Genomic DNA, 9,371 nt, shown 5'->3' with positions numbered 1-9,371 from the left:
ATCTCTTCATTTTATTTCAAAGCAGATAGAGATATAAATAGAACCGCCGAAGTGGTCCGACCGGCAATCGTGCACCTTCGAGTTTTCAAATTCAGAAGAGGATAAATGGGTTGCGCGCGCAACCCACACATTTATATCTTCTCCTACCATATTCACACGTACACAGACGTGCCATAGTATTGGACCACGTCTCGTTTGAGATCTGGGATCACTGGCGTACACCTGTCAGATACGATTAAATGTCAAATTGCAATGACTAATCAAGTAATTGGGACTGAATATAATTTATATTATTTCCTAAGCGCTATGCAAATTAATCACATTTTGCTAAATTAAAACTTTTTTTAATTAATCTACAAAAAAGTGGGTGGGGACGTCCGTTAGCATGTTCGCTATCATTTCCCAAAATTTTAAGACAAAATATTTATTATTCTAAAAAAAAGCCGGGGGAACCTAAAACTGGTAAAATCGACAATTTTATAAGTATCACATGCCCTTAATTTTTGATACCTGCGTACACCTGTCAGATACGATTAAATGTCATTTTGCAATGACTAATCAAGTAATTATAGTAAGGACGTTTACTATGTAGTCGTAGTGAATATAATTATATAAACTCTACCATACAATGCAGCCCGTCTTGCATTTGCGTAATGCAAAAAAGTACTATATAGGCGATTTTAATTCGGTTTCCAAATCTCCCGCTCTCGAGATCTTGCGCCGATTGGTCAAAGGCTTCGAGACTCAGAAGACGTGCGCGAAATATACGTATAACCAAATTCTGAAAAAAGGTTATGTTCCCCAGAATTCACCACGCATTTCAAATAAATAATTATTTACGAATTAAAAAAAATGTGACACAACATTAAAATTGTTCATAAATACATTTGGGACGTGCATTAAGTACCTTCTTAAAAATTGAAGTTGGTTTTCACAAATATAACGGTACGTGAGTGATATTTGACGTTTGACAAGTGTCAAAATCGTTTTGTACTTCGATCTTAATTAATTAAATAAAGTGAATATGTGCAGGTTGTACGTAATTAATTGGTGATAAAATCTGTTGTTTTACTTATTGAATAAAATATGGGAATCAAACGCTTTGGACTAACTGCAACGAAAATTGTAATCCGTATGATTACCCTACCGAAAAGAATCTTTGAGTATATACTAAAAATTCTTTAAGTCAAAGAAGCTCAGAGAAATTCTCCGCAGGCACTCAGGTAGATATTTTTAAAGGTCCAGGAAGCTCGTTTAAATGGTATGAAGGCTTTAAATTATCCTTTCCGAAATTAAAATAAGAATACGATCATAAATAACAAGCAGAGAGGCTATCTCAATAGAGTAGCCGACACTCAAGGGACCTTTGTTAAGCTTTAGGATTAAAATTTAGAAGTAGATTTTTTAAATTTCATAGTTAACAGCCTAAAACACAATGATTCGGAATCTACGGGTTTCGACGACTTCAGATATCTAACTTTTTTTTTTAATGCTTAAAATTGGAATTAATAGAAAGTTTCTCGTAAATGGAATGAAATACGACAAAAAAGACAACATTTTTTAATTCAACTAGAGAATTGTATATCAGTATATAAGTTATAATTATAAATAAGTATAATGAGAAAATTCATCAATTAAAAAAAGTGCTAATAATTTGAAGAGAAATTTAAAAAGGGAGAGCGGATTAGCCACGACCAACTACTGCAAATAACTCTGCCCACCCGGTACGTGACGAATACAAAAGGAACATTATATTACCGTAGCACCAATCTTAAAACGACCGCTAAAAGGATCTTGAAAAGGACCCAAATCTCTCAAACTATCTCCGAGACTATTTTCTTTCAAATCGACTTTGTTTATAGACTCAAATGGGCCAAGCTATTTCGCTAAAGAAAACTCAGAAATTTCTTTCGGTAGGGTACAAAAATTGCAGCGATAAATCTAAGATTGAAATGATGAGAGGTAAGAAACTGCGAACTATTCTTATAAGCTGGGTGTTCAGCGACCTTGAAAATTTCGTCTCTGCTAGTGTAGAATGTTAAAGTATACATTTTTTGTGATATTTGACTTAGAAATTATAAAAATTATTAGCTGAAATCTTCAATATTAATTCAGCCACAGAATAGACCTTTTTATTCTAGACGTCGACAGTGCGCACGTGCCAGGATTTTACGTCCTTTCCGTATTTTTCGAACAGTTTTGTGTCGAAATGCATGGAAAATATTTTAAATAAAAATAACAACGAAAAATAAATGCGTAAATAAATATGAGTTTAAAGACAACAAATTTTTAAGTATATTCAGAAAAAAAACTGTGAAAAAAGTGCGAAAAGTGTGGCGAGCAAGCCCATTATTTGCATTTGTTGACATCTATCGTCTTCAAAAAAATGTTTAAAAATCCGGAAAAAATCACCGAAGACGATGTTCCAGGAGCAAAATTAGTGCACAAATCGGTGGAAGAGCGCAGTGTTAAACAGCCTAAACGATGGATAAAATATAGGAAACAATCTTTAAAAGGAAAAAAAGTGATTCAGTAGAAAGGTTAGTTGAGGTTGTGTTTGGCAGGTATTAATATTTATTTTCTTTCTTTGCTAACATTTGCTTACATATTAAATGAAGCATTGTTATCGGGGTTTCGAACCTCCAACATTTTTTGATAAAAATAAAATCTATTTAATACTTTCACTCGCGAACGCAAAACTATTATATTTATGTATTTATAACCAGTTTATATGCAAGAAGGAAATTTTGTTAGTACATTCCTTATACCAGGAAATCACTAACAAATGGCTTTTTATTGTCTAAACTTGAAAAAGAGAAGTAGAAAATATAATATTGTGTTATTTTATATTTGTATGAATATTAAATATTTACTCAGAGTTTTGAACTGCAAATCTTGTATAAAAGAAAATATTTACACCTGCCATACAAAACCTCAACTATCCTTTCCACTAAATTGTGTTTTGTTCCTTTTAATAGTGGTTTTATATATTTAGGACATCGTTTCAGCTGCTCAATACTGTGCTCTTCTACTGATTCGTGCACTAATTTGGCACCTGAAACATCATCTTCCGTGAATTTCGCCGAATTTTTAAGCAATTTTGGAAGATGACAGGTGCCAACAGATTCAATTAATAGCCTTGGTCGCCGCACTCTTTGCACGTTTTTCACCATTTTTTTTTTAATAGACTTTAAAATGTTCTAGCTTCAAAATCTCTGGTATTTACAAATTAATTTTTTGGTTTTGTTTTCATTAACAATATTTTCCAAACATTTCAACACAAAACTGTTCGAAAAATACGGAAATGACGTAAAATTTCGGCACGTGGGCACTGCCGACGTCTAGAATAAAAAGTTCTATCAGAATGAACCACGGCCGTATAACGAAATTTTCAAGAGTTTCACTATTCGGTTTTTCAGTATACACCATTTTACAAAACATTAATAAAGATTTCAAAATGTTTAAAAGATTTTTAAATATTTAAAAGGATTTTGAACATTTTATAAGGGCGTATTTATCAGACTTTAAATATTTCATAACAATTTCACAAAGATTTTTAAACTTTTAAAAGATGTAAAGGGTTTCAAAGATTTTGAAAAGGTTACAGTTCACCAGCTTTCATAGATTTTAAAACATTTGAAAGATTTAAAAAGGTTTCAAAGCATTTTAGAAGATTTTTTTTACTAATTATAGATTTCAAATAATTCAGTGATTTCAACGAATAAAAAAGATTTCGCAAACAAAGATTTAAGAAAAATTTCCCAAAGAAACCACGTCCCGAGAATTTTTGTGAACACATTCTAATATTGTGTTACATCGTTTTTAATTCGTAACTAATTATTTATTTTAAATGCGCGGTGAATCCTGGAGAACATAACCTTTTTTCAGAATATGGTTATACGTATATTATGCGCACGTCTTCTGAGTCTCGAAGCCTTTGACCAAACGGCGCAAGATCTCGAGCGCGGGTGATTTGGAAACCGAATTAAAATCGCCTATATAGTACTTTTTTGCATTACACAAATGCAAAACGGATTGCATTGTATGCTAGAGTATATAATCATATTCCCTATGACTACATAGTAAACGTCCTTACTGTGTGTGTGTGTGTGTGTGTGTGCTATAAATAACTGCAAAATTTCACCAATTTTGTTCGCGTAAACATGATTTCTTACGTAAATATATTTCTGACACAGGCTGAATAGTTTTCGATCAAAGGAACTAAAATTTTACAATATCTCTAATTTATATGAAGAATTATTATAAAAACATGCATCATTTACCCAAGTTTGTTTATAAAAGCACCGTTTGTTTTGCAAACAAAAAAATTAATAAACTTTTCGAGCACGTCTTTTTGTTAAAATAAATCAGCAATTAACAAAGCTTATTTTTTTTATAAGAATTTATTATAAACAAATTAACATTTTAGTCACTTATCAACATAAAAGCACCGTTTCTTCATGGACAATCATTACTATACACGTTATGCCTTATATTTAGATGGATTTGAATACTATTTAATAATATTTTTGAATTTTTTATAAATTTTTGTTATAAAAAAACTCACAATTTAGCTTTTTCTACTAAAGAGCACCGTTTGGTCACAGGAAAGTATCTCTAGATAGTAGCGTTTCACGCAGGAAACAAAAATTTATACACTTGCGTTTGAATGGGGTTTGATGACTTTTGAATTACCTATCTTTCACTAAAATTGCAGAGGGCCACCTATTGGTTAGGATGACTTTTGAATGAGAGCATGACATTTTTAATGGGCAAACGATTTTTTTTCTGAGTCCCACTCAGGCGCGATTGTGAATAGATATACGATTCAGGAGCAACTACTCCGGTCGAAAATTATTCATTTAAATTAAGATTTTTTTATTTATATAGTTTAAATTATTTACTAAAAAATAGTTAAATTGGCAACTTTTAATCAAATCCTGGCACACATAATATGCGTGTAAACTTGCACAATGCACCCGTACTTTCAAAATTTCTACAAAAATTTTAGAGTTCTGACATTATTTTTGATAATTTTAGAGTTCTCAATGATTTTTAAGAATATTTCTGGCATTCAAGTGACTCGAAAATTGACATTAGAAAGGGGAGCTTAGCTCACGCCCCCCCCCCCCACTTTTGAAAAAGTAAAATTTGTTATAGAGTTCTGAGCAGAATCATCTCCCCACTTTTAATAAATTTCATTTTTTTACTCAGACATTTTTGTCAAAAACTGAAGATTTTCAGAAGATCTGATCAGAATTCTGCAGAAGATCTGATCGGGGTTCTGTTCCTCCCCGCAACTCTTATACCACTTTTTGATCAAACAAAAAACCAAAAATCTACACTGTGCACGAGCCCATTGGTGCACATTGATGGCCACAGGCGCAACTGTGCACAAGTCACGGGACACTCACGGAATTAACGGAATTCAAGGATTTCATGAAATTCAAGGAATTAAAATAATTCCGAGAATCACGGAATTTCTAGGAAATTATTGAATTGAAGGAATTCAAGGAATTTATAGAATTCAAGCAAATTACGTACTTCGTGGAGTTTACAGAAATTAAAGGAATTCTTGGCGTTCAAGAAGTGCATAGAATTCAAGGTATTCACGGAATTCAAATAAGTCACGGAATATAAGGAACATAGTACACGGAATTAAAGAAATACACGGATCTCAAAGAATGCACGAAATTCCTTGAATTCGGTGAATTTTTTTTATTCTGCGATTCAGTGAATTCCTTTCATTTCGTCGATTTCTTGTATCGCTTAAATTCCGTTAATTCTGTTGAATCTCGTAAATTCCCTGAATTCTCGAAATTTGCGAGTACTCGAGATGTGTTGGATACTCTGATTCGGGTACTCAAAAAATTTGAGTACCCTCTTGGTGAGGAAAATCTAAGACTGGTCGAGTTCTTAAAATTTTCGAGTACCTGAAATAATTCGAGTACCCGACACATTTCGAGTACCTGATACAACTTGACCTGACACAACAATTGGGTTTATAAAATCTCGCTATCACTGGAAGTGAAAAATAAATAAGTTACAATCTTCAGGTTATTAAAATTCAGATTCACCTTATATCAATTTTGAATTATTTATGCGAAATACGAAAAAATCTACTTCAGACCATTTTTTGATCAAAAGCATAGTTATGTTGTTGTAATCGTTAAAAAAATAAAAATTTTCATCAACAAAACAAGATTTAATTAAATATTTCGTTGGGTCAACAAAATAAGTTTGGGTTATCAACTGAAATTTTGTAAGGTGTTTTTAACTGGCATGGAACACCTTCGCTTTTTAAATATAGAGCTCTCGAACTTCTCGTTTGTGTTAATACTTATCTAGCTTAACGTGTTCAGTTACGCAATATATTTTTCTAAAAAGGAACGCATTCATTTCTTCGCATTCAGCTGGCTTCTTATCACTTTACGTCATTTATTTATAGTTTCCTGAATGTACGTTAGAGTTTTAAAATTCCATGTCACTTTAAATAAAAAATGTTAATATATTATGTTTTTAAAGCATAGTAAATTAGAAGGTATATTTTCTTTTGTACTTAGAAACCAAGTGAAGCATGGAAAGCTAAACGGTGCACCCTGAAAAAAAAATCTTCATTAAAAAAAATCGTTTTGTTGGCCGCACTTGGTTAATTTCAGAAAATATTTTGCGGTTAAATGAACTAAATTACCATTTAGTTGACCAAATTCGTTTGCTTCAATCAATAAAAGTTTTTGGTGGAATCCTTTTGTTGAGTTTAGAATATATTTTTTTGATTCAACAAAATTTGTTGGTTATATCTACCAAATAATCTAAAAGAGCATTTTATTTCAATCAAGCAAAAGATTTGGTTGAAAGCACTTTAAAAGTGAAGGACGATTGCAAACATGCTATATGATTACATACTCAATTCAACATGAGAGTGCACTTTCGAGACTTCCTATTGACCCGAAAATAACAAATGTTTGCATTTCAGTAAACCTTATGAAAATAAATTATCTGAGAACAAAATCAATTTGGATTAAGTGACTATGTGCCAAATAAGCAAGATTACTTGATTCTTTGTATATACCTACGATTAGGTGATAAGTTTTAATTTAAAAAAACGACTTTTTGAATCAAATAAACGAAGGATCCCACACAATGTACATTGAAAATGGCTTGCCATTTAATGTTCTAGTCTTGTGATATTTAGTTTAGTATTTTAATAAACTACTGAATAATTAACACAAGATGTCAAAATTCCATGGTGAGCCATTCACAATATACATTGTACTGGGTCGTTTATGGTTAGATGAACTGCAAAATTTTGGTCAAACCAACCAAACTCTTTCCTTAGATCCACCAAAATACTCATTTCAATTATATAATATATTCTCTTGAATCAAGCAAAATAATAACCAAAAGTTTTACTTGGATCAACCAAAATTTTAGCTTGTATGAACCGGAAGATACGGTATAATCTTATAATCAAGCAAATTTTACTAACTAAAAATTTTTTTTTGTTCAACCAAATATTTTGTTGTCCATATAATAAACATATTCTAGTGCTGATTTAACTAAAAAATTTTTTCATTCAGCTAAATCTTTTTCTGGGTGCAAAGTTCAGTTTTTAACAAAATTGAATTTCCTCAAAAATTATCTTTTCGCTCTTTTGCACCTATTTCAGTAAAAAATGGTATGTTTTGCAAATTCTTATTCAAGAATAATGAAAACAAACGCAATTTTCTGAATTTTAAACGAATAAAACCCGGATAAACGGCCCCTCGATTTTTATGAAGTATTTCCTCAAATATTTCTGGCTGGTTAATACGAAAATCGAAAATTCCTTGTGCGGAAAAGTTGCTATTCGTTATTATAAATAAAAGGTTCCAATGACTTTTTGAAATAAAAAATGGTATTATAGCGTATCGCATTGAGGTAAAAAATTTTTACTTTTAACTAACCTTTTTAGCATATGTACACAAAAATTATGGCAGTTTTTTATGTATACCTTTGGTAAGAAATGCTGATGAAAATGAACATTTAAAAAATATGATTTTGCACAAGTTGCAATTTTTTGAAAATAAGCGAACATCACACTGCTTAAGGGAACGTGATACTTAAAAAATTTTCGATTTTACCAGTTTTAGGTTCCCCCAGCTTTTTTTTTAGAATAATAAATATTTTGTCTTAAAAATTTAAGAAATGACAGCGAACATGCTAAAGGACGTTCCCACACACTTTTTTGTGGGTTAGTTCAAAAAAGTTTTAATTTAGCAAAATGTGATCAATTTGCATAGCGCTTAGGAATTAGTATCTATTTTTTCAGTGTTAGATTCCCCCGGCTTTTTCCTAGGATAAGAAATATTTTGTCTTCAAAATCTGGGAAATAATAGCGAACATGCTAACGGACGTCCCCGCATACTTTTTTTGTGTTTTTTTTTTGCAACAACCTTTTTATTTTGCTAACAACGTGTGTATATTTCGAGGTTATGTATGTTACAATTCTCCCGAGCATTACTTCCAAACTACACAATATTTTTGGCCGAAAACTTTGGACTTACAAATAAACATAGTAACTAATCTCCCGGAACTAACCTTGTTAGCAGGCAATTAAAAAAGTTTATTTCCTAAATAATTTCCAAATTCTCGGAAAGGCAGAGACGAAAAACGACGTAACCGAAAAATAATGCATGCAATTTTTATTTAGCACAATATTTTTTTTGTTATTATCCCTCAAAAAAGAGTCCGGGGACGTCCATTATGATATTTTATAGCATCTCCGAATTCAGTTTTTAAAAATTTTTCATTTTTGTGGAAAAAAAGCCGGGGGAACTATACCAGATTGACAACACGACGAAGTATCACATGCCCTTAAGATTCAGTTAATTTTTAGTAAAATTTTAAAATAAATTAGTTTTATGCATGACGTAGCACACTTGAGAATAAGCAAGCAATACTTTCTTTCGATCTCGAAAAAGTTTCTTCTTAGATGTTAGATTTGGTAAAGGTTGGTGTGAATTTAGTAGTGGCAATTTTTACAAGTTTAAAAAAATTATGACTTGTCATTCCAGTGAAAAATAGAGGAATCTCATACATAATATACAAAAAAAAATGAACGGAATTATACACCACGTTGTGAACGTGGTGAGTCAGCCTCATACTCTCTAAATCAGAAGCAGCGAAAGTTCGCTGGTTCTCAGCTAAAAGTATAATATTTATTCAATTAGTGCATATACGCTGATGAATTACTGGGATTTGGCAGTTAGAGAGCCTAAAATCATCCACTAAAATTCATCCGCTGATGAATCAGTGGATTTTAGGCTCTCTAACGGCCAAATCCCACTGATTCATCAGCGTATATTCAGATTTCAGATTCAGATTTAGAG

The 9,371-nt window shown here is 31.7% G+C and overlaps 1 protein-coding gene across 2 annotated transcripts in view; it reads right to left on the bottom strand.

Annotated features, from left to right (window-relative positions):
* Window positions 1-9,371, bottom strand: part of LOC117177884 (alpha,alpha-trehalose-phosphate synthase [UDP-forming]) — a 285,945-nt gene that overhangs the window by 275,415 nt on the left and 1,159 nt on the right. The gene's annotated exons all lie outside the window — the stretch shown is intronic.

Source organism: Belonocnema kinseyi, chromosome 8, assembly GCF_010883055.1.
Source record: "Belonocnema kinseyi isolate 2016_QV_RU_SX_M_011 chromosome 8, B_treatae_v1, whole genome shotgun sequence".
Classification (NCBI taxonomy): Eukaryota; Metazoa; Arthropoda; class Insecta; order Hymenoptera; family Cynipidae; genus Belonocnema; species Belonocnema kinseyi.
The sequence above is the reverse complement of the archived record's forward strand: the minus strand, read 5'-3'. Positions and strand labels throughout refer to the sequence as shown.